Source organism: Pleurodeles waltl, chromosome 1_1 (assembly GCF_031143425.1).
Source record: "Pleurodeles waltl isolate 20211129_DDA chromosome 1_1, aPleWal1.hap1.20221129, whole genome shotgun sequence".
NCBI classification, from domain to species: Eukaryota; Metazoa; Chordata; class Amphibia; order Caudata; family Salamandridae; genus Pleurodeles; species Pleurodeles waltl.
Window position 1 is genome coordinate 660542604 of NC_090436.1, and position 25951 is coordinate 660568554.

At 50.4% G+C, this 25951-nt stretch overlaps 1 long non-coding RNA gene across 1 annotated transcript in view; it reads left to right on the forward strand.

The window, feature by feature from the left end:
• Window positions 1-22873, forward strand: part of LOC138283722 (uncharacterized) — a 120364-nt gene extending 97491 nt beyond the window's left edge. The window contains exon 3 of the long non-coding RNA XR_011201299.1: window positions 22801-22873. This is a non-coding gene — a long non-coding RNA (uncharacterized lncRNA). The remainder of the gene's footprint in view (window positions 1-22800) is intronic.
• Window positions 22874-25951: the final 3078 nt, after the last annotated feature.

Sequence of the window (25951 nt, forward strand, 5' to 3'; positions counted from 1 at the left end):
GTCTGCAGTGGGGAACTGTGTTTTCAGCCAAGCCTCCAAGAATTAAGGGCCATGAATTCCCTCCGCCCCCTCGGGAATGCCCACAAAGCGCAAGTTTTTCATCGTGAGCGGTTTTCCACATCATCTACCCTCCAGAGAAGGTCTTTTGTTATTGCTTGTATCAATTGCAGTTAATCCCCATGTGTATTAGTTGTGTATTCTAACTCGTTCCTCAACCTTGCGCAGGTTTTTTCTCAGCAGCAAGACCTCCATTGCCACTCAATCAACTTTGGTTTCCAGGGCTGTTCTGGATTGTTGTATGGCCAGCAATAAGTCCGCCATGTCTGGGAGCTGCACAAAGGAGTCAGCTCGAGCAGGTGAGCCCATCGCCTTTGTATATTTTTCTATTTTACCCTGCTTGGGCGGCTTCAGCTCCTTGTCTTTGGCCATAGTGTGGTGTAGCATATGAGGGAGAAGCACCACTGCCTTTTCAAGCCTGCCGCGGGATGGGCAGCCTCTCTCCCTGGGAACATCGTCTCTGTGTTCTAATATTTCAAACCTGTCTTTTGATGACAGTTCCTACATGCGGCAATTCAGTTCTGTATCACTGCGGCCTTTTTCCCCCCTAACCACTGGGCCACATGTACCTTCGACGAGTGGCCCCAGGCACAAGGCGCCTCCTCCGATGCTGTGCACCTCTCGCCTCTCTGCTCCCTGCAGCCGTCTCTCTTCCTCGCTGGACTGTAGCTCCAGGCTCTGGGTCACTCTCCCAGTTGGCCTCCCGTCGCGTACTGCCCACAGCCTTCATCCTCAGCTATCCAGTGCTGGCAACCCTCACGTGTGGTGGGCGAAAGCCTCCTCCCCCATTGCAGAGGCTGCTTGGCTCTTCCTGATCTCCACCCCTGGGGTCTCCAGCGATCCCCACCAGGGACTCCAGCTGTGCACCCCCTCCACCAGCTCACCTGTTAGCAGCACCACTCCAGACCCACGCCGACCGGTCAGGGCAGTCAAAATGGCGGCTCAGCGGTGTGGCTCCTCCGGCCAAAGCCCGTCCGTGAATCCTCTCCTCCACAGCCAGTCAGTCGACTCTCGGCCCGTCTTCACTTCCCAGAATTCAGTCCTGGGTGCCACACCTGGGTTTTGCTCTCCTGGCGGCCGGCTCCTTCCGGACCCTTGCAGCTTTCCCCCACCTCACCACCATTTTCCTTCTTAGACCGTGTCTTCGTAGGCGCTTCCATCTCCCTCTCCCGTACCTACGCTGTCAGCCTTGCACTTTCTCCCCTGCAGTTGCCACTTCCAGGGACCTCATTTAGGATCTCATCCTTTGTGTAGAAGGCAAGGATTACTGAAGGATTTCAATGGGCCCGTCTGGAGCCAATCCCAGACACGTATAGCCACGATGTCTTTTTGACCACCTTAATAGGTCCTTTGAGGCAAGAATCCCATTTCTGACCAAACCAAAACATAAGTGGTTTATTTCTTTAAATGTTAGGATGTTTTTAAATCAGAAAGAATCCCAGGGTTCTCCAGGAACCTGGGATAGAAGCTGTCCCCTTGAGATGTCTTCCTTGTCTCTTCATGTTATGTTCTTTGCAACAAAGGTGGCCCTCGGGGAGAAAACAAAACAGCATGGCCTGACTAACCAGGTACTCTTATGGTGAAGATAAAAGCTACACCAATACTAATGAGGCTACCTCTGAACAGAGTGGTGATAAGTAGATGCACAAATAAAAGAAAACTAACTGAGCAAGTATTTTCGATAAATGAGATATCGCCTTTTAACAGCTCGATAAACAGTGAGTGAAGTTTCCCAAGTACTGGCCTTGGACAATGACTCTACCATGTCACAGCTGCAGCATTCTTGACCTCAGCTGCTTCTCCCCGAGTTGGGTTAACATCGCTCATTGCCACTCCTCCCGTCTTATCCCTCCTGCAGCTATAACACCCTCTCCATGTTGCTCCTCCCTGCGCCTCGCTGACCAGTCTTCATGTTGCCGCAGTGCTGCTGACAAACTGCTCTTCTCCAAACCGCATCCTCTCTTCCACTCTCTCCTCCTTCCACTCTATGCTCTGCTCTTTGTCCCCCATTCTCCATCCCACACACTGACTTTCTTTCTCTAGGGAGCGTGGCCACCCCCACAGCTAAAAAACTGCCTACGACTTCCTTCAGGGCTAAAGTGGCAGCCATGAGGGGGTTTTCTCTCATTTCCAGGGCCCACTAACATTAATGCTCTGGACATTGTGATCATTCATCCAGATTGACTCAGAAATAGATAGATAGATATTTCCACCATAACACAGACCACTTTGGGGGTGGTGGGGGAGTTGTCATAAATGAGTACTAAAATTGCCACCCTAGAGAACAAAGACTTAGGGCCTGATTTTGTCACGACTTACGCGTTGCTTGAGCCTGGAGTCCGCTGAACGAGTGACGAGGTTCTTGTTCTTGAATGTTCGGCCTTGGCCTAGGTAGGGGCGACTCTGTCTGGTAGGCACAGCGTTGCAGGCGATAGGAACGCCAAGGGCAGTCTGTGTCCTTTGGAAGTAGTGCCAGAGGGAAAGAAAACCTAAAAAGGGGAAAAAAACTCAAAAAGGAATTTCCTGGAACAAAAGCAAAAATCAATAAGTAAAATATAAGATAAAAAACAACGAACAGGAAAACACTGGAACAAAAGTGTAACCAGTATCTGACACAAGGGAGAAGGAGAGAAAACACCATCCAAACAGCAAGTGTTGCAGCGCAAGGAGGATAAGAATCACAGCCCTTAAATACCCAAAAAACAGGAAGCGACCAACAGGAAGTGCAAGGACACCATATTAGATAGGGAAAAAACACATAGAAAGTAATGGACAAGGAACCATAGTGAGTAGGGAACCAATGCATGCTGGGAAGAGAGGGGAATAATGGGAAAGAAGGAAAAACATAAAGGGAAGCACAAATGAGGGTGACAGAAAGGAAGGACAACATTATCAGGTGAGTGGAGGAAAGGTTAGATGTGCAAGGAGGCATGCAGCGCTGAAAAGAAATGAGGCCCCATGCCCAATTTGGGGCCTCGAATGCTGCAAGAGAGACTGGGGGCGCGGCGCATCTTAGAGCCGTGCACCGCTGTCCGAGCCGAGTGTTCGGGTCACTCCCCCACAGTAGGTCCCACCCGAAGCCCCAGGTTTGTGCGGAAACAAGCAGTGAAAGTAACAAATCAGAAGAGGGGCGTGAACAGAAGACGCATCTTCCCAAGAGCATTCGCTAAGAGGGTAACCCTTACAATGAATCAGATACTGAAGACGGTTTCGAAAGACACAAGAGTCTAAAATTTCTTGTACCTCATATTCTGCTTCATCATTCACCAATAAGGGTGGAGGACATGGAAACTGCCGGGAGAAAGGATCAGGCATATAGGGTTTAAGTTGGGAAACATGAAAGACTGGATGGATTTTCCAGGTACGAGGTAAGTGAAGATGGACAGTGACAGGATTAATCAACTGAAGAATACGGAAAGGACCGTAGTAACGAGGAGTAAACTTATTCTGAGAGAGCTGCAAAGGCAAACATTTTGAAGAAAGCCAGACTTTATCCTGGACGTGATACACTGGAGCCTCCCTGTGCTTTTTATCTGCCATTCGTTTCATGTATCTCTTAGTGTCCAGCAGGTTAGATCGAATCATTCTATGGATCTTTTGAAGTCTTTTGGAAAATGAGTTGACAGCAGGAAGAGAAGAGGTAGACTGAGGAGTAGTAGGAAAAGAGGTAGGATGATAGCCATAGGAACAGAAAAAGGGGGTGACCTTGGAGGCACTATCGACAGTGTTGTTGTAAGAGAATTCAGCGATAGGAAGGTAAGTGTTCCAGTTACTCTGAGTATAATTACAAAAGCAGTGAAGGTACTGCTCTAGTCGTTGGTTGAGACGTTCGGTTTGCCCATTGGTTTGGGGATGGAAACCAGATGGCAATGCTATATTGATGTTCAAGGTCCTGCAGAAATGTTTCCAAAACCGGGAGATGTACTGAGGTCCCCTGTCTGATACACTGCTGTGTGGGAGCCATGTAGACTAAAAATATGGTGGATGAATATCTGACTTAGTTCTTGTGTGGTAGGTAATTTCTTCAGGGCAGTGAAGTGAGCCATTTTCGTAAAGGAATCTATTGTTACCATGATAACCCGATTTCCTGCTGATGGAGGTAGTGAACACATGAAATCGGTAGAAATGGTGTGCCAGAGAGCAGGTGGAACAGGTAACGGTAGCAGTAATACCGCTGGCCTGGTACGGGGTATCTTTACTTGGGCACATATGGGACAGGCCTGTACATAACTTTCGACATCCGATTTCCAAGTAGGCCACAAAAAAGATCGCAAGAGTAATTCCTGCATGGCCTTGATGCCTCCATGACCAGCAACCGGAGAATCATGGCACATCTGCAGTGCCTTTTCTCGTACTCCTTTTGTAGGGAGGAACAAAAGGTTCCTATAATAATAATATCCCTTCTGTTTATGTATTAGGGGGTTTAAGTCCTCCTATTCTTGTTCAGAAAGGTTGGTATATTCCAGTTGTACCTCATCCAGGAATGATTGAGCTACACCAATGATCTTGATAGGCTCAAGTAGATACTGTGATGGGGTAGGAGTACAATCTGGATAACGGTGAGACAGAGCATCGGCCAGTATGTTTTGGGATCCAGGAATGTAGATGACATAGAAGTCATACTTACCAAAGAAAAAGGCCCAACGGGCCTGACGACTGTTCTGGCATTGAAAGTTACGTAAACATTGTAGATTCCGATGGTCCGTTCTCACACTCAAAAGGTTCTTTGGAACTCATAAGGAATTGTCTCCACTCTTGGTAGGCAGTCTTCAGGGCTAATAACTTCCTTTCCAATACTGAGTTATGTTGTTCTGACACAGAGAGTACATGAGACTGATAAAACACAGGATGTTCTAGATCATCGTCATCTTGTTGTTGGAGTAAGACTGCTCCGATGGCCCTTTCGGAAGCATCAGTAACAACAACAAATTGTTGGTTGGTGTCTGGATGTCTCAGTATCGGTGCTTAAGTGAAGGCCTTTTTTAGACTTTGAAAAGCTGTTTCAGCCGCCTTTGTCCAGACAAATCCATTGCGTAAATTCTCCTTAATGTTTGAGTAATTTGGCTGGTCTGTTCCGCAAAGTCTAAGATAAACTGACGATAAAAGTTGTCCAGTCCTAGAAAACATTGAGGGGGTCATTCTGACCTCGGCGGTAAAAGGCACTTACCGCCGGTCAGAAGACCGCCATTCTACCGCCGCGGCCGCGGTAACCCGCCACGGTCATTCTGACCCACAACTGCCAAGCCGCCAAAAATCCGACATCCACGGAAGGCCGCCTCATCAGCGGGCAGCGATAAACTGGAGATGACCAAACCTCCACCGCCACGCCAACACAAACACGCCCATGCCATTACGACCCACGAATCCACGCGGCGGTCATTCAACCGCGGTATTCCATTGGCGGTACACACCGCCGCGGTCAAAATACACACCCAGCTTCAAAACCCAGCCACATTGGACAATTTGAAATACACACACCTGATACACATACAAACACCACCCCCACACATCCAAGCAACTATAAAACACACACCCACATCACCCACAAACCCCCACTAGTTGGAAATCGGAGAGAAGGCGAGAGAGAGAGAGAGAGAGAGAGAGAGAGAGAGAGAGAGAGAGAGAGAGAGAGAGAGAGAGAGAGAACAGCAACCGAAAACCCCAACACAGACAGGAACCCAACATCATCAACCACACCACATCTACGCACACATCACCACACACCACCACTCACATCACCACAAACACCACCCCACACCTCATCCACACCACCCCATGGCACCCCAAAGACACCCAAGGTTTTCGGACCAAGAACTCCGGGTCATGGTGGAGGAAATCATAAGGGTAGAGCCCCAGCTCTTCGGCACACAGGTGCAACACACCAGAATAGCCAGGAAGGCGGAGCTATGGCAGAGGATTGTCGACAGGGTCAACACTGTGGGACAGCATCCCAGAAACCGGGAAGACATCAGAAAGCGCTGGAACGACCTACGGGGGAAGGTACGGTCGATGGTCTCCAGACACAACATCGCTGTGCAGAGGACTGGCGGCGGACCACCACCCACCCCTCCCGAATTCACAGCATGGGAGCAAGAGGTCCTTAACATCCTGCATCCTGCGGGCCTCGCTGGAGTAGGCGGAGGAATGGACTCTGGTAAGTCTAGTCTCATCTACTATTCCCCCCCCCCAACCGCCAGCATGCCAACCCACACCCCCACCCTCACCCCCAACCCCCCAGCACACATCCTCCCTGCCAATGTCTCACCAGCACAACCCACCCAACCCAAAACCAAACCCTGAATGCCAACACAAACCATGGACAACCACACCTATGCATGACCACTGCACATACCCATACCCCCCACAAACCACCCTCACAACTCCTGCCACAAGGGAATGCCAGCACTGGGGGACAAGGGCACCCACAAATCGCACGCCATGGAACACACAGAAGCAATAACCATACTCTTTCACCCCTGCAGGGCCCGAACGCCAACACACCGGCCAGGAGGGTCCAGATATGTCCATCCCACCCCCAGAACAGGCCCGCAGTGAGGACAGCAGCTCTGTCGACCTGGAACCTGACGACCAGCCCGGCCCATCGGGGACCTCTGGACAGTCGGTTCCCCACACACAGACACAGGCCACAGCAGACCTAACCCCCTCTGGGAATATCAGCACAGCTCCCACCCAGCGGGCCCATGCCTCTGTCTCCAGGACAGGTCAATCAGCGGTGTGTCCGCCACTACAGGGCACCCAGGCTGACCCAACACCCCAACAACAACAGGGACCTGGGGGCAGTGGTAGTGGGCACACCGTCCAGGGGACAGAGGCCCGGGGAAACAGGGCAACTGGGAGGGCTGCAGTGCGACAGGGGGGGGGGACAGGCCCAGGGAACCGACTCTCCAAGAGGCCCTCACCACCATCATGGGAGCATACCACCGCTCCCAGGAGATGATGGCGACGGTACTGGCCAGGTTCCAGGAGATCCAGGCACAGCAGGAGGAACGGTACATGGGGTACAGAGAGGAGCTCAGGAACATCGTCCAGGCCCTGAACCTAATAGTCACCACATTGCGGGACCATGTGGCACCCCAAAGGGCCCCTGTCACCAGCCCGGACCAGGAACAGCCTACCACCTCCGCCGGCGCTAGTGGACAGGAGGCCCCCACACAACGACAGGCCACCAGAACCCCACCTCCTGCTGAAGATCAACCACCCCGCAAGAGGAGCCTGAGATCACAAAGGAAGACAGAGTAGGATGCCAAGACCCCCGCCAGCCTAAGATCCCCCCGGATGTCATTCCACTGTCCCACATCGTCACCCTGTCCAACCTTGAACTGCCCCTGCTCCATCCTTCCACAGGCATATGGACAATGCACCTGTGCGACCGAGAACTGGACTCTGCCATGGACATCACTCCACCCCCACCCATCACCGTTTTACTATCATGGCCCTATATGTAGCACCTTAAATAAATCACTAATTGCACTTAAAAAAACAGGAGTCTGCTTGTATTCTTAAAAAAAATGTATTACACATAACAGTTCAAAATTGTTCAGTTACATTGTGATGACAACATACCAATGTCAATGTGCTTTACTCCATGGCCGAACAAACCAGAAGTCACGCAGTGGGTCATACAGCTCTGAAAAGCCAAGGGAAAGTCACAATTCAGTTGAAAGGAACTGGGGGGAAACACAGAAAGTAGAGATGCAGGAGGCCAGAAGTAAATGTAAAATGGCGTGGGGGATTCTTACCTGGGTGCTACTGAAAATACTGTTGAATGACTGTGTCCCTGTTGTCCGTGTCGTCCCCGTCGTCTTCCTCCTCTTCACTCTCCACAGGCTCCACAACACCACCATCTGGACCATCCTCCAGCAGAAAAGGCACCTGGCGTCGCAATGCAAGATTGTGAAGCATACAGCAGGCTACGATGATCTGGCACACCTTCTTGGGTGAGTACATTAGGGATCCCCCTGTCATATGCAGGCACCTAAACCTGGCCTTCAGGAGGCCGAAGGTCCTTTCTATGATCCTCCTAGATCGCACATGGGCCTCATTGTACCGTTCCTCTGCCCTGGTCCGGGGATTCCTCACTGGGGTCAGTAGCCAAGGCAGGTTGGGGTAACCAGAGTCACCTATTAGCCACACACGGTGTCTCTGTAGCTGTTCCATCACATAGGGGATGCTGCTATTTCGCATAACATACGCGTCATGCACTGACCCAGGGAACTTGGCATTTACATGGGAGATGTACTGGTCAGCCAAACAGACCACCTGGACATTCATCGAATGGTAACTTTTCCTGTTTCTGTACACCTGCTCGTCGTCTTTTGGGGGTACTAAGGCCACATGGGTCCCATCAATGGCACCAATGATGTTGGGGATATGTCCAAGGGCATAGAAGTCAGCCTTCACCGTGGCCAAATCACCGTCCTCTGGGAAAATAATGTAGCTCCGCATGTATTTTGTCAGGGCAGACAACACTCTGGACAAAATCTTAGAAAACATAGGCTGAGACATCCCTGATGACATGGCCACTGTTGTCTGAAAAGACCCACTTGCCAAAAAATGGAGGACTGACAGAACCTGCACCAGAGGGGGAATTCCTGTGGGTTGGCGGATGGGGGACATCAGTGCTGGCTCCAGCTGGGCACACAGTTCATGTATAGTGGCTCGGTCAAGTCGGTAGCGAAGTATCATATGACGTTCCTCCATTGTCGACAGGTCCACCAGCGGTCGGTACACGGGAAGATTCATCCTTCTCCTCGCAAGTCCCAGCGGACGGTGCCTAGGAAGGACAACATGGAGCACAGAGTCAAGCAACCCACAGGTACGTAACTACAGCTTGCACAGTACACGATTCTCAATGCATTGAATGGCTTGTATGAGTGGCAATGCAAGGCCTAGGCCTGTGTGACGCAGTAGTAATTAGGCCCTGTGGGCCCTTGTAATGGCGGCTGCCTGACCTGAGAAGTGTGACAGTGGGATGTGAGGTCAATGCGCTGGCGTGACACACTGTGGCGGTAGGCGGTCGAAGACCGCGGCGCAAAGCCGCATTGGTTAACATCAAACCCTATGGGTTTAACGAGCCAATGACTAGCTGCGCCGGCGGTCGCGGAACGCACTGCAGCGGTACGCGCGGCCGCGGCCGTGACCGCCATTTTCTATCTGGTTAATCACTCGAGACCTGATCATCCACAGGAGAGGACCTATACTGCAAGTGCTGCTGTGACCTCGGTCTGGGAGATACAATGGCTGCTGCGACTGGGGAAAGGGCCCCTGCCTTCACTACAGAAGAGTTGGAGAAACTTGTGGATGGGGTCCTGCCCCAGTATGCGCGACTCTACGGTCCTCCAGACCAACAGGTAAGTACACTGGGTGCACGTTGAATGGGCTATGCCTGGGTTGTGTATGGTGGATGTGAGATGGTGGGGTGGGGAGACAATGACGAGTGCAAGGCACGACAGATGAGAGCATGTGCCACATGGCAAGGTTGGGGAGGGGGGGGCCAATCACATCTATCATGCGGAAAATTGATGATATTTCAATTCCCACCCTGTACATGTCAAATAGGTCAACGCCCATCAGAAAGTCGACATTTGGCGTGCCATCGCCAAGGAAGTCCGGGCCCTGGGGGTCCACAACAGACGGGGCACCCACTGCCGCAAGAGGTGGGAGGACATCCGCCGCGGGACCAGGAAGACCGCCGAGTCACTGCTGGGGATGGCCTCCCAACCTAGGAGGGGTGCCAGTCGTACCCTGACCCCCCTGATGTCCCGGATCCTGGCGGTGGCCTACCCCGATTTGGATGGGTGCGTGAGGACATCACAGCAGACACAAGGGGGTGAGTACCAGCACATTCAGCTATCTTTACGAGCAGTGGAGGTGCTTGGGTGGGGGAAGAGGGCTGTGGGTGACATTAGGCCAGGGCGCTTTCTGTAGTGTAGTCCTCTCCTTTAGCCATGTCCCTGTGCCCCCGCCCCCCACCTCTGTAGGGTGACAAGTACAGCAATCCATGGTCCTGCATCACCCATGTGCGCGTTTGTTGTCCCTAGACCTGTTGGCCTAGTCACAAGTACGGAGTAGTGTACCCCGATTGCGCGGCTTAGTGCATGAGGCTCTTGTGTCTGTCCTCTCCGCCAACGGTGTTGACAATGCATGCACTCAACCAGTTTTTATGTCTCCCCCCACCCTTTTTCTTTATCTTCTTGTGCATGTGTGCATTAGCATCATCAGGCGGAGGAGAATTGGCACCGGAGCACGAGGGAGCTGCAACTCACCAGGCCCCGGTGGGCCATGGCACAGACACCGAGGCCACCAGTGATACGGAGGGCGAGGGGAGCTTCACAACGGGGAGCCGTGGTGACACCAGCGACACCGACACGTCCTCGGATGGGAGCTCCCTAGCGGTGGCAGCAACATCCGTGCCCCCCGCCTCTACAGGTACAGCCGCCACCCCGCGCACCAGCTCCGCCCTCCCAGCAGCCCCTCAGCCTTCGCTCTGTGCCCGCTCACCCAAGAAGGCGGGCGTCTCCTTCGCCCCAGGCACCTCAGGCCCTGCCCCTGTTACCCCTGCTGCCCTCAGTGAGGAGGTCATTGACCTCCTACAGACCATCATTGTTGGGCAGTCTACCCTTTTGAATGCCATCCAGGGGGTAGAGAGGGAGGTGCATCGTAGCAATGCATACCTGGAGGGCATTCATTCGGGTCAGGCGGCCCATCAACGATCGTTCAATGCTCTGGCCTCAGCACTGACGGCAGCCATTGTCCCTGTTTCCAGCCTCCCGCTTCTAACTGCCTCCAGCCTGTCTCTGTCTCCTGTTCCTCTGCCTATCCCATCCACACCATCAGACCAGCCTGCACACACCTCAACACCCAAGGGCAGCTCATCCAGACATAAGCACCACAGATCACACAAACATTCACCCAAGCAACACCCAGATGCAGACATGCCAACAGCCACTACCACCTCCTCGTCTCCCTCCTCCCTCCCTGTGACGTCTCTACTCACACCTGCATGCACACCACCAACAGCCAGTACTTCCATCACCAGCACACCCTCCAGTCCAGTCCGCACATGTGCAGTCACCACCCCCACTGCCATTTACACGTCCCCTGTGTCCTCTCCCACTGTGTCTGTCACCCCCTCTTCCAAGACACACAAACGCAGGCAGCCACCCACCCAACAGCCAAGGACCTCACGACAGCCTCCAGCCCATGCACCTTCACCCAAGGACAGCACACCTGACTCTCCTACAACCACCTCCTCTTCCTCCACTCCCATAACCACTACACCTACCCTTTACCCTGGTCCTAAAAAACTTTACCTCTCCACTCTTGACCTCTTTCCCTCCCCTGACCCCCCCCTCCATCTGCTAAGAGTCCCAGGAGCGCCTCAGCCACCACCAGCCCGGCTTCAAGGGTCACCGTAGTGCATGGCTTTTGGAGTCCCCCCTTTGCCAGCAGTGATACATCGGTCAGCAGCAAGGGGACAGCCAGCCGCCCCCCTGAAAAGAGGACCCGTAAAGTAAGGGGCCGCCGCGGGACGACTGACACGGCTGCCCCCAAGGACCAAAGTTCTGCCACTTCACCTGCCACAACATCCAGGGGAGGCAAGGGCCCGAGAGCCAGATCAAAGGAGGGCAAGGGCAGCAGGGCGGAGAAGTCAGCCAGCAGGAGCGCGGACCAGGAGGGCCCCACAAGCCCCATCCCGGGTGTGAGGGAGGACACCCAAGGGCCCAGCACACCGTCACCGAAGGGTCCAGCAAATGCACGGTCGGAGGGCGACTGAGCAGGGAGTCGTGGCCAGGTCTGACTCCCTTGACTTACAGAACAAGCACCGCTGAACAGGGCCCGCCGTGCAGAAAGGCACCGCTGAACAGGGCCCTGCCGTCCAGAAAGGCACCGCTGAACAGGGCCCCGCCGTGCAGAAAGGCACCGCTGAACAGGGCCCCGCCGTCCAGAAAGGCACCGCTGAACAGGGCCCCGCCGTGCAGAAAGGCACCGCTGAACAGGGCCCCGCCGTCCAGAAAGGCACTGCTGAACAGGACCCCGCCGTGCAGAAAGGCACCGCTGAACAGGGCACCGCCGGGAGGAGCACCGCTGAACAGGGGCCCTTCATCTCAAGCACCGCTCCGCTGGGCCCTTCCTGTCAAGCACCGCTCCGCTGGGCCCTTCCTGTCAAGCACCGCTCCGCTGGGCCCCGCCGTCTCAAGCACCGCTCCGCTGGGCCCCGCCGTCCCAAGCACCGCTCCGCTGGGCCCTTCATCTCAAGCACCGCTCCGCTGGGCCCTTCCTGTCAAGCACCGCTCCGCTGGGCCCTTCCTGTCAAGCCCCGCTCCGCTGGGCCCCGCCGTCTCTGCACCGCTCTGCTGGGCCCTTCCTGTCAAGCACCGCTCCGCTGGGCCCTTCCTGTCAAGCACCGCTCCGCTGGGCCCCGCCGTCTCAAGCACCGCTCCGCTGGGCCCCGCCGTCTCTGCACCGCTCCGCTGGGCCCTTCCTGTCAAGCACCGCTCCGCTGGGCCCTTCCTGTCAAGCACCGCTCCGCTGGGCCCCACCGTCTCAAGCACCGCTCCGCTGGGCCCCGCCGTCTCTGCACCGCTCCGCTGGGCCCTTCCTGTCAAGCTCCGCTGGGCCCTTCCTGTCAAGCACCGCTCCGCTGGGCCCTTCCTGTCAAGCACCGCTCCGCTGGGCCCCGCCGTCTCAAGCACCGCTCCGCTGGGCCCGCCGTCTCAAGCACCGCTGGCCCATTGACAGTGCCGGTTCTGTGTCGTGCTGATGTTCACGCTGCACTCGGGCCACCCTGCCTCCTCCATTGCCTGTGGAAACTGTTATCCACTTGATGGACTGTGGCTTTGCACTCCCCAGGATGTGACAGTGGGCAAGCCACCCACTTGTGAGACTTGAGAGACTGTGGCTTTGCACTCCCCAGGATATGACAGTGGGCAAGCCACCCACTGTAGAGACTTGAGAGACTGTGGCTTTGCACTCCCCAGGATATGACAGTGGGCAAGCCACCCACTGTAGAGACTTGAGAGACTGTGGCTTTGCACTCCCCAGGATTGAACAGTGGGCATGGTGGCCCCTTCTTGGATCTGGCGTCGTGGACTCATGTGGCTGTGGTGCCCCCCCTTGCATTCCCCCTGAGGTGCCTGTAGTTTTATCATCTGATGCCCCTGCAGTGTTCTCTCCAACGGACTCAGGTCTCCTGTGTGGGCTTTGCCCATGTGATGATACACTTTGGCCCACGGACATTTGCTATTTCAGTGACTGTGCGGGACTTTTTGCCTCTATTTATCGGTTACGCAATGTTTACACTTGGATTTTTTTATTTCATTTTCCTATTTTACCATGACTTCAATGAACCTATTTTTTACATAAATGTTGTTTCTCACCTTAATCTTATCTTTTCGTTATTCCGGGGGGTTTGGGTGGGGTCACTTTGACTTGGTGCTCTGCATTGGTGTGTAGATAGTTGGGGGGTGGGTGTAATGCGTATGTGTGTGCCCGTAACCCTTCCTCCTCCCCCCCTCCCCTGTGTCGTAGGTGCGGTACTCACCGTTGTCGTCTGCGCCGGAGTTCGTACTCGTGGTAGATGAGCAGGTAGACGAGAGCAGGTAGGATGTTCAATTCGGGCTCCATGCTGTCCTCCGTCCTCGTGGAGTGTATAGAGGTGAGCGTTTTCCCGTTCGTAGTCTGTTTCCGCCGTGTTTTTATCGGCGGGGCTCCCGCCCCGGAAAAGGTGGCGGGTTGGTGAGTTGTGATTGGGTGGGCGGTACATTGTCTGCCGCCTGCCTGTTGGCGGTGACCGCCGCGCTGTTTGTCTGTCCCGCCGTGGCGGTCGGAGTGTTAAAGTGGCGGGCTGTGTTGGCAGTTCCCGCCAGGGTCAGAATCCCATTTTTTGGACCGCCAGCCTGTTGGCGGATTGGCCGCCAGTTTATCACCGACCGCCAGGGTCAGAATGACCCCCTGAGTCTCCTTGATGGAGGAAGGGGAAGGCCAGTCTAGGATGGCTTGTACCTTTTCCGGATCCATAGCTATTCCAGTGGGACTAATGTGATACCCCAAATATTTGACTTTGTTCTTATCAAACTCACATTTCTCTGGTTTACAGGACAGTTGATGTTGCCTGAGTCTTTTGAGGACTAGTTTAACGTGTGTAGAATGAAGTTCAGGATATATAAGGATATCGTCTAAGTAGATAACTACTGTATGGTTCAAGAGATCAGAGAACACAGAGTCCATAAGTCTTTGGAATATGGAGGGGGCATTAGTGAGGCCAAAAGGCATAACTCTGTATTCATAATGACCAAATGGGGCTCGAAAGGCAGTCTTCCACTCATCTCCTTCCTTGATGCGCAAAAGGTGGTAAGCTACACGAAGATCTAATTTAGTAAATCGTTGTGCCCCTCTGACCGCCTCCAGAATATCTTTGATGAGAGGTAAAGGATAACAGTCTTTTATAGTGATCTTATTTAAATCACGAAAATCCAAGCAGGGACAAAGATCTTTAGTCTTCTTGGGTACAAAAAAGAGAGGAGCCCCCGCCGGAGAGGAGGATGGTACGATAAGACCGCTGAGTACATTTTCTTGGAGGTACTCTTTGAGAACTTTCTTTTTAGGTTCCGTCAGGAGAATACATTCTCCCAAAGGGAACGATCGCCCCAGGTTCCAGGGGAATTGTACAATCTCAATCTCCATGTGGGGGCAAAACAGGTCTGGATGGTTTTTGGAATACATCTTGAAAGTCCAAATAGTGATCGGGAACCCCTTGGACTGTATTGATGGAACAACCTGTAGTGAGTTCAAAAGGCATAAGTTTCTTGGGTGACCAGTAAGTGTCTGAGGCAAAACAATGTTCATGACAAAACTGTGAGGACAAAGAAATAGTCCTGGTTTCCCAGTTTACATAAGGATTATGTCTTATGAACCACAGAATCCCTAGAATTATAGTTTGATTGGGAGATGATATTAAGTCAAAGGAGACGTGTTCTTGGTGGTTTCCAAGTTGTAAACTTAAAATCGTGGTAGTAGTATTGACTGGACCAGAGGATATTAAGGACCCATCCACAGTGTGTACTTGTTCCGGGACTTCCTTGGGTCATGTTGGTATTTGTTGTGTTGTGGCCCAGGACTTATCCATATAAATGCCACGAGCACCACAATCAAGTAAGGCCATTGTTCTCTCCTCATGACCGTCAGGTAACTGCAGAGTCACAGGTAGCATGAACAAAGTAGTGGCATTGTCCTTGAAAGAACTAATGGAAGGTATAGCAGATGATCCCGTCCCCTCCCTTCTTACAGAGGATGGGAAGTAGTGTTTCCCGATGGCCTTAGAGGACGAACAGGGCATGTACGGAGCATATGACCAGCAGCACCACAATACAGGCACAATCCTTTTTTATGCCTTTCTTCACGTTCACTGACGGAAAGTGGGCCACGAGTAGTATCCACCTGCATAGGTTCACCTTCAGTTTCTTTGACGGAGGGCGAGGTTTCTCCGGACGGTGCAAAAAGACACGTGAGGTACTTACCTGGGAAGGTCCTCTATTTCTTCTTTTTTCCAAACGTCATTCTTGGAGACGATATTCGATGGAAAGAGCTAAATCCATCAGACCGCGAAGATCTTCAACTCGGTGGAGTGCACTAGCTCGTCTTTGATCTACTCCTTTAGCCCTCTACGAAATAGGGTAACCAGAGTATGCTCCACCCAGGTTGTCTCGGCCGCAAGCTGTCGAAAGCGTGTAATATATTGGAGGACATCTTGAGAGCCTTGTTGGATGTCACACAGTGCTTCTTCAGGAGAGGCCTCCAATCCTGGACGACTAAACATCTGTTTAAAACGATTCACGAAGGCTGGATAATCAGACAATACTGGATCATTGGATGATACCATCAGAGTCACCCAGGCCAAAGCAGGACCGGATAGGGCACTGATAAGATAACCCACCTTTGTCTTGTCGTGAGAAAATTGTGTGGGTCGTAAGGCAAAGTAAACAGTCAACACATCTAAGAACTCTCGCAGCTTTGTTGGTTCACCGGAATATTGAGGAGTTCAGGTGGAAACGGTAGGAATATCCGTACTGCGGAAGGCCAAAGCTTGTCGTAAGGCAGCATTCTCATTGCATAATTATTGCAGTTCCTGTGCCTGTTGCTAAATGGTTGCCAGAAGGGACTGGTCAGGGTCTGCAGCAGCCACCACTGATTCATCCATGGTGTTAGACGAAGTCGGGTGTATTTGGCGCTGCAATCTGTCACGACTTACGCGTTGCTTGAGCCTGGAGTCCCCTGAATGATTGACGAGGTTCTTGTTCTTGAATGTTCGGCCTTGGCCCAGGTAGAGGCAACTCTTTCTGGTAGCCACGGTGCTGCAGGCGATAGGAACGCCAAGGGCAGTCCGTGTCCTTCAGAAGTAGTGCCAGAGGGAAAAAAAAACGAAAAAGGGGAAAAAAAACTCACAAAGGAATTTCCTGGAACAAAAGCAAAAATCAAAAAGTAAAATATAAGATCAAAAAAAAGGAACAGGAAAACACTGGAACAAAAGTGTAACCAGTAGCTGACACAAGGGAGAAGGAGCGAAAACACCATCCAAACAGAAAGTGTTTCAGCACCAGGAGGAAAAGAATCACAGCCCTTAAATACCCAAAAAACAGGAAGCGACCAACAGGAAGTGCCAGGACACCGTATTAGATAGGGAAAAAAACACACAGAAAGTAATGCACAAGGAACCATAGTGAGTGGGAACCAATGCATGCTAGGAAGAGAGGGGAATAATGGGAAAGAAGGAAAAACATAAAGGGAAGCACAAATGAGGGCGACAGAAAGGAAGGACAACATTATCAGGTGAGTGGGGGAAAGGTTAGATGTGCAAGGAGGCCTGCTGCGCTAAAAATAAACAAGGCTCCATGCGTAATTTGGGGTCTCGAATGCTGCAAGAGAGACAGGGGGCGCGTCGCGTCTCAGCACCGCAGCCCAAGCCGAGTGCTCGGCTCGCGGCACGTGCCTCGGCGCAACAGATTTAGATATTGGCGAGGGGTTACTCCGTCACACCAGTGACGGATATCCCGTCCGCCAAAATCTAATTCGCATTGGATATAATGGGATTTAGACTTTGGGCAGAAGGGATATCTGTGCCCGTTGTGACGGAGTAACCCCTCCCCCAAACTCCAAATCAGGCCTAGAATTCCCTTCTCTGCAGCGAATGCCTCAAAATGTGTGATCTAACTGGGAAAGTACATTAGGTATGTCGTAGAAAGATGCATTATAACAAACATTAAAAAGGACAAAACTAAACTTAACTTCTAAAAAAATATGATCACTATAATTTAATACTAAGGGGAACTCATGGCCCATTTCAAAATAGTGGCAGACATTAAGGGGGCTATTACAACTTTGGAGGAGGTGTTAATCCGTCCCAAATGTGACGGATATACCACCAGCCGTATTACGAGTTCCATAGGATATAATGGACTCGTAATACGGCTGGTGGTATATCCGTCACTTTACCGTCACTTTTGGGACGAATTAAAACTTCCTCCAAAGTTGTAATAACCCCCTAAATTAGAAAGATAAATGCCCCCCGCCTTTGCTCTCACCACCGGAGATGGCTTTGCTGGTGTATGAATGATCTCAAAACCATTAATATGAAAAGACTCACTTGCACAATTTTCCTGAAAACATAGGATAGAAACTTTGGAAGTAAAATCATACCAATCAGGAATGTGAGTTTTACAGCGTAAACCTGACACATTCCAAAATATGATATTACATTGTGACTGGGAGTCAGATTGTATAGCAACTGCGGTCTGGCTCAACGGGACTTGTATCTCTAAATTCTGTGTAGTCTAATTTTCCATTGTGGTTAGGTGAAAGAGCGTTTGAGGTCCTGATGCTACGACAGGGCTCCCAGAATACGGTGATGATGGCCCATCTCTAGCGACAGCAATATTATCAACTCAACCACCCGTCTCTATACTCTCACTGAGCCAGTACACACCCTACAAAACCAGTGGTGAGAAGCGGTTGTAAATTGAAAGCCCGAAGTGGACTTCATCCTGCTGCCAGGGAGGTACAATTGGGGGTTGTCTAACACAGCTGTCAAATGTCACCAGCCGATGAAAGTAACCAGGTGGCAGGGCAGTGATCTAATGAGGAGATATATCTGGCACCCAGGACCTTCGTGGGATAGTGTCTACCAGCATTAGCGTCTTGAAACACCTAACTACACAATATACGGGAATAGCTTAACCCCTCTCCAAACCCACTTAGATTTGTTCCTCAGCTCCCACCCAGTCTCAGAGTCTGGCTGATCTAACTTACGAATGCACCCCAAAACCGCAAAGAAAGTGGTGTCTTCCGGTGGGGGGAGGGGTGTAAGTAAACCCAGAGCCTCTGGAAAATCGTTTGTCCAATGATGGAATCGAATTATCACTGAGAGTAGTTAGTGGTGTGACATTGAACTATTCAGGGCCTTGTTGTGTGAGTGTTGTTGTAAAGGGGCATTGGTAGAGGGAATGAAGTACTGGTTCCAGGCTGGCAGGTAGAAATAACATTAGATTTCAATAATTCTACGCAACTGGCAGTCGTTGTTTCCACTAGTTCCAGCCTCGAGGATAATTAATCTACCGAGAACGCCACCAGAGACCCTGAAGCTCATGCAGGGGCAAGCAAGGCGCTAATCTCCTCTGGGTTGACAGGAGGGGGTTTGGTAACTCTAACCTTTTTGCTAGGCTGTTTATGTGATTTATCAGCAACTACAACCCCACCCTCTGTGCTTCTTCCCAATGCTCCGGGTGTAGGGCCTGGTGTCTTTTTTCGCTTGAAGGGTGGTTGGGATAATGAATCAGGCAGAGAGATAACAATAATAGATTGTGAGTTATTTAGCAAATACCCATTGTTCACAGTATCTGCTGCAAACCCCTATTCCTCATAGGTGATACACTAGGTGGTAATTTACTTTGTAAATCTGACAAAGTTCCATGACAAATTACAAGTTTATCTTTGAAAAGGAAAACAATATCGTCAAAGACTTGCATTGGTTCACCTTCCTCGTAAGTCTTAGGGGCATATTTACAAGCCCTTTGCTCTACTGGTGCATCACTTTTTTTGACGCGCCGGTGGCACATCCTGCAGACCCATATCTACCAGGCCATGCAAAGCCCATTTGTGTGGCTTTTCGTGGCCTCAGAGATGTAATGACTGTGTGGCGGTCTAGTCATCCACGAGACAGCCTGGGCCGACCTGGATATGCGAGGAGCATGTCCAGTGGTCATGGGGAATAAGGGATATAAATAAATGGGGAAAGGGATTTTTGTGCTTCATTCCACACCACAAGTAACCAGTGTGTGTGTTTGGGTATTTCTGTGCAGAGGCCTTTGCATGCGGCGAATGGAGTAGAATGCTTCAGTAGATCTGGTGTAAGGCAATGCAGTCCAAGTCACTGCATTGACTTAATCTGCGTCAGGGGGTGTTCCGTGGGTGTTGCAGTGAGTTTTCCCACACAACATCCATTGGTTTTGATGTATTCCCAGATATACAAGCCAATGTAAACCTGGGTCAAAATCTTACAACTCCCCAGTGTAGGTGTAACTGCAAAAATATCTTCATTTCTCCTAGCGTTTTCCTCTTTCTATGTGTGCTGTATTTTGCAGCACACTTAGAAAGAGGAAAACGCCTCCACAGGTTGTGTTTGTGCAGAATTTGTGCCCCTTCCTGCACAAAAACAATCCTGCATGCAACACAGGCACCCATGTGGCGGGAAAGACAGAAATGCACCATATCATGTAAATATGGTGCATTTCGGCTTCTCAAATTGGCATCGGACAGGAGCAGCAAAGACACTTCGGCGCTCCCCTACGACAGTTTGTAGTAAATATGTCCCTAGTGTCTATGGATTCTTGCTTTTCACCTCTGAAAACTAATACTCGGGTAGTTTACCCACTAGAGTTTTCTCCTCTCCTTTCACCTAAGCAGTGTTCTAGTTTGAAACCTGATCCTTGGCAGGAGCAACAATCTGAGACAGAGCGTCCCTTAACTCACTGCGCAGGCTGCCACAGAACAACAACGTTCCCTTTTCCTCTGACCAGTTGTCTCCAAGACTAACCGATTGAAGTTAGAAATGTATGCGAGTAAACCTTTGTTTCCCTGCCTTTCAGCAACTTGTTGTCGCTCGTTTGCATGAGAGAGTGTTGAGAGAATAATTTATGCATTATTTCCTTGAAAGCATGAAAGTTATACAAAACAGTCATCATTTTCGGGATTGACCACGTTGCAGGCATTTCTTGATAATTAGGAGATGACATCGGCGACCTTAGCCACATCATCAGTAAAGGCGACGGGGCTACACATAAACTGGAAGTGACATTTGTTCATAAATATACTAAGTTTGACGCTATCCACACCGAATCGTTTGGGTGCTCCTAAGGGAACCAGAGTAGGAGAAACAACAGTCAAAGTCACAAGGGTACTACTGGTTCTGCTTGTGCTAGCGCCGGCTTGTGTATATTGAATTTAGCTGGTCCCTGCACTGGGATGCTGATCGTGGGGATTGTGCCCAGACCCATGCTCCAAGGTCTGTATTTAATCAACTCGGATTTTAAAGACAGATTTTCCTGTTTCACATTCTGAAACTCTTCTTCACCCGCATCTAAAGCATGGGTCATGTATTCCAAAGTGGGGGTAGGGATAACATGGGGAGGGGTTTAGGCCAGCTCTTGGGGTTCTACATCCGTGTTTGCTTGGCAGACAGAATTTTTTTATGGCTTGGCTTCATGTCAAGATACCACTCACCTGAAGTCCAGGTCTCTGTGGAAGCAAAGATAATCCTTTCAAAGCCCTTAAGATTAACCCTCAACACAAACATGTTTATGACTGTTAGTCCCTGATCCTTAGGGGTAGAAGATGGGATTGGAGGAAAGGACTAGACAGGCTGACCGTCTCGGCTTCCGGGTGTGTAGGGAACTGTGGGTGTCTTCTTGACCAGCAGCAAATCTGTACCTGGATGTCAGTGATCAACAGTACAACAAATTAAGCGCCTGATTTAGATATTGGTAGTAACGGTACTGCTGTTGGTTTTCCAACTGAAAACCCTTCCGCCGCCTTGGCTGTCTGCCCTCCTGATTTAGATGGTGGCGGTCTTATACATGAAAAAGACCACCCAAGTCCCACCGGCTTCACCAGGAACCTGCACTCGCATAGACGGCGCAATTGGAATTAGTGGCTGGTGACAGGATTCCAGCCACCTTTCCCACTGTGCAAATTTCAATGTTCCTTCCTGCCAAGCCAACTGTGGCAATGCTACCTCTACACCTGAATTGGTGCATTGGAGAGAAAATGAGGTAAAAACCTACCTTTTTTCCCCTGATTCCACTTCCTTTTTCGACTGACACGACTAGACAAGACCTCCTGTCACTGCTGCCACTGGACCATGGAGAAAACACAACCCCCTGTTCCCGGACTCAAAGGTACGGTATCCACATTGCCAGTCTTCATTGTGTGGTCACTGCACATGGGCGTGGGACCACTGCAGTCATACATATGTGCAGTATTTTTTTAAATTACTGTGACATGCATATGTCAGGAAAACAAATGTGTCTGACATGGATGGGGAAACCCTGGTTCAAGACACATATGGAACAAATAAACAAATGTCATTTTGTGTCAGTATTCACTGCCAAATGAATGCTGGCACCACAATTACGTTTCAATCACACTTGTCAGCTATGTCCATGTGTGCACACTGCAAGGGGACTTGTACCTGCAATGTTGTGCTTCCATTTGTATATGTGAATCAGTACATGTATGTGTGGGTGAGACTGGATTGGCTGGTTGAGGTAGAGGGAGCTTGAGTGGATGATGTGGTTGTGTCAGTATGTGTGCCACTTGCATATGGGTCTGCCGTTGTTGTGTATGTTTGGTTGTGTGTTGTGTTGTTGTGTGTAACATTCAGGTGGGTGTTGTTGTGTGGTGGTCGGTATTGTGATGTGTGTAGTTGTGCCTTTGTGTGTGTGTTTGTGTAGATGAGTGTGTTGTGGTTGTGTCATGTGTGGGTTTAGTATCAATAGTGTGGATATGTTGTGTCATGGATGTATGGCAATGTGTGTTTTCGGCATGTGTGTGTTATGCTGTGGTAGAATGACAATGGATAATAGTGTGTTTGTAGTGTGCTGTGTTGTGCAGGTGTACACATATGGCTAAGGTACAGTGTTTGTGTGTGACTTACCTCTATTCCATAGCCATTGCCATTGTGGGATGTACATTGGGTCCCGCAATGGACTCCTTTCATCAGCATTCCACTACCAGTCCACTGCCTGCAGAATTGTGAAATCTAAATATGGCCGGTGGGAACCTGCCAGCCTGACGGCTAGGAGGAGTACTTCATCGAAGCGGTCTGCAGCTCAGCGGCAATACATCTAAATATGAGTGTCAGAACACTGTCTACTTTACAGCGTACATGGGTCAGCCGCTGTGGCAGATTAGCAGTAATACCATCAAGATTTAAACCAAGCTCTAAGTTCTTTACATACATCCACTCCTCTCTTATTTTTGTTGACTCTCCCCTTTTCTAGGATCTTAGGCTCACCATGAATTTACCCCCAAATTCTCGCTCTCTTGAACGTTTAGCAAAATCAAATTGTTTTTTTCGGATTCTTGAGTTCTGTGCACTGACCTTCAGGGATGATTGTGCCTGTTGTCGATGATGAGCAGTGTCTTATCTCTTTATACCTTTCTTTCTTTCAGGTAAGTCTCACTGTGAAAAAGTTGAGCCGATCTGAGAAGACGCTGTTGAAGTAAAGCCAAGGAAAGAACAGGTAGGAAGGAATCCCTGGAACAAGAAGGCCAGAGTGGAGGGCTGGAGCGGGAGATCAACAGGGCTAGGACTCAAATCCAAGCAAAGGGCTAATGCATGGGTGCAGTATTTATGGGACTGTGCCCAAGATGGCCTCCAAGTCTCAGGGGACCCTAAGATCTCACAAGATTTCAGGTCCCAGAAGAGTTTGCACTGTCAAGACAAGAAGGAGGCTGTGACTGGGCCTGGGGAGAGAATCAGTCTAATAAGGAGTATATTGGAGTCAATACAGGACAGAATCAGATAGATGCCCAATGATGTTTACTTATTTTCTTTATTATCACGTAACAGATAAGTGAGGCAATATGGGTATTGCTCCACTCCCAGGCATGATTCTCCTTTTTTATGTTCTTTTCTTTTAGGTCCCAGGATCCCCTGGTCCTCCACCTGGGGTATGAGCCTCAGAAAAGATAAAAAGGAAAAGGACTCAGGCAAGTGTTTTGGTGCTGGAGTATTTTATTTCTGGGACTGTTGGTGAGGGGAAGAAAAGGGTAACACCAGGTGTGCCATTTTCTGTAGTGCAGCCGTCACCACTTTCGTGCTCAAGCTTCCCCGTGCGTTTATACATGCATAAGGAATTGCACACAGGTCCTGGCCTGGCAAGCATTAGAGCCATGTGGATGTCGTTTCCAACAGGTCATCGACTCCAGCCATTTACCGGTGACGTCCTCTGTAACCCTGTCCTGTTTGTTCCTCCCCCAGCCTCCTGTACTGCCCCGTATGCAAGATAGTACCTGAGCAACGTGGCGGGGTGCCTCGTGGTGCTGATGGCCTCCTGGCTTTGCACTTGCATTGTCCTCTCTTCTCCAGTCCTTGATTTCTCCTGCGGCCTGTTCCTGGTTCACCAGCACCGCGTCCTGTTCCTCTAACTTTCCTTCATGTGCTTCTACGACCTCGCTCCTCCTATGAAGGGCCCAAACAAGAATGGAGCATGTATCCAGGGAACGAGCTGGAGTGGCAGCCGACCGCTCAAACATTCAAACATGCCCGTGGGGCACCAGGTGATGACATTCCCATTTCTGCTGTGCTGCTGCACTTGCTTCCTGGATTCTCTGCAGTTGCTCTGTCACACAGACCCCCAACCAGGCATGGCTGATCGGGCCATGTGGACATTGGTGCATAAGAGAGGAAATAGGCTGTGACCTGTCAATGGCCCGGGAGATGAACTATCTGGAAGGCAAAAGGTTATAGGGCTAAGAATCAGTGCAATATTCTGGTATTGGTATCCTTATGTCACACCAGCCAAGTCAGTGGAGCATGGTCAGTCAGTAGGGTAAACGATCTCCCTAGCAGATAGTATAGGAGGGCTTCCACCACCCATTTGATCGACAGGAACTTTTTTTCTATCGTGGGGTAGTGAGTCTCACCAAGAAAAAAATTCCTGCTTATTTAAACTACAGGATAAAGGTGGCCAGAGGAGTCAAACCGAGATAATACCGCCCCTAGGCCTTGATCCGAGGCATCTGTCTGTAGTGTGAATCTCTTCTTGAACTCTGGAAACAACAGAACCGGGTTGTTACACAGGGCTGTTTTAAGCCAGTCAAAACTGTTTTGTTGAATCGAAGTCTATTCCGTTATTTTGTGTGACTTGGTATTCTTTAGTAGATCTATTAGAGGGGCAGCTTTCTCTGAGAAATTCGGAATAAACCGGCGGTAGTACCCCACCAACACTAGGAAGGATCTAATTCTCTTCTTGTTGTTGGAACATGGCAAGTCCCTAATAGCCCTCACCTTGTCAACTTGGGGAATTATCCTTCCCTCCTGTATGTTGCATCCCAGATACCTAATGGAATTGTTAATAAGGCTACATTTCTCGGGATCTGCTGTGAGGCTGGCTTTCCTGAGGGTCAAGAGTCCAGTCTCCAGGTGTTCAAGATGATGTTCCCAAGTCGGGCTGTAAACCACTATGTCTTTGAGATAAGTGACTGCGTGTTCCTGATGAGGTCGCAGCAACGTGTCCATTAGTCTCTGGAAGGTGAAGGGTGCTCCATACAGTCCGAAGGGCTGTACCTTAAAATGGTACAGTCTCAAGAGGGTGGAAAACACATATTTTTCCCCCCTAGTTGTGGAGAGAGAGTTATCTGCCAGTACCTAAAATCTAAGGTTGTGAGATTCTTGGTATTCCCCAACCTCTGGACGAGCTCATCTACTCGGACACTGGATAGGTGTCGAATTTGGAGATGATATCCAATTGGTGAAAATCTATAGAAAAGCATACAGTGCCATTGGGTTTTGGTACATGTACGACTGTGGAGCACGAGGGACTACTAGAGGGTTCTATGATTACTCCCTCTAGCATTCTAGACTTACCACCCTGCTTTTTTCTATAAGGCTGTCATGTTGTGCTAATGTCGTTCTCCCTGGTATATGGGAGAAAATGACCTGATTTCAGTTTACTAATTTGAAGATTTGTTGTCTCTGCCAGTCAGTCAGTGATCCCCCGGTTTATTTCTTCTTTTGAGTTACAATTATCTTGGGAGGAAAGACAATTTCTAAGGGTTATGTCATTCACACGTAAGGTTGGATGGAGCCTCCCCTGCTCCACCTCGCCTTCTTCCTATCTTTTGAGGAGGTTTATGCAATATATCTGTCCCTTCCCATGGGCACAGGGAACAGCTAAGCGGAAGGTTACTAGGTGTGATTCTGGCTGTCCCTGGTTAGGGACCCTGCCACTTTGCAAGTAGTTTGTTGTCAAAGGAGGGGAGCAGAACCAAGGCTTTCTCCCCCACTTGCAAATTTCTTAACTCACTGTTGTGATTGCACCCCGCCTTTTGCTTTTCCTGTGCTTTTTCCATGTTACTTCTGACATCCTCCCAAAGTGTATGTATTCTCTCTTTTAGATTATGGGTATATTCTAGTATCTCTTGCCTTCCTCTGCCTCCCACTGCGCTGCTGCCATGTCAAGAAGGGTCCAGGGATGTCTACCAAACACCAACTCGAAAGGACTGTGTCCTGTAGAGGATTGCATGTGAGAACAGATTGGATATAGCACTAGTGGCAATATTTTGTCCAAGTCCTGCCCAAACTCAGATGTCAATTTCT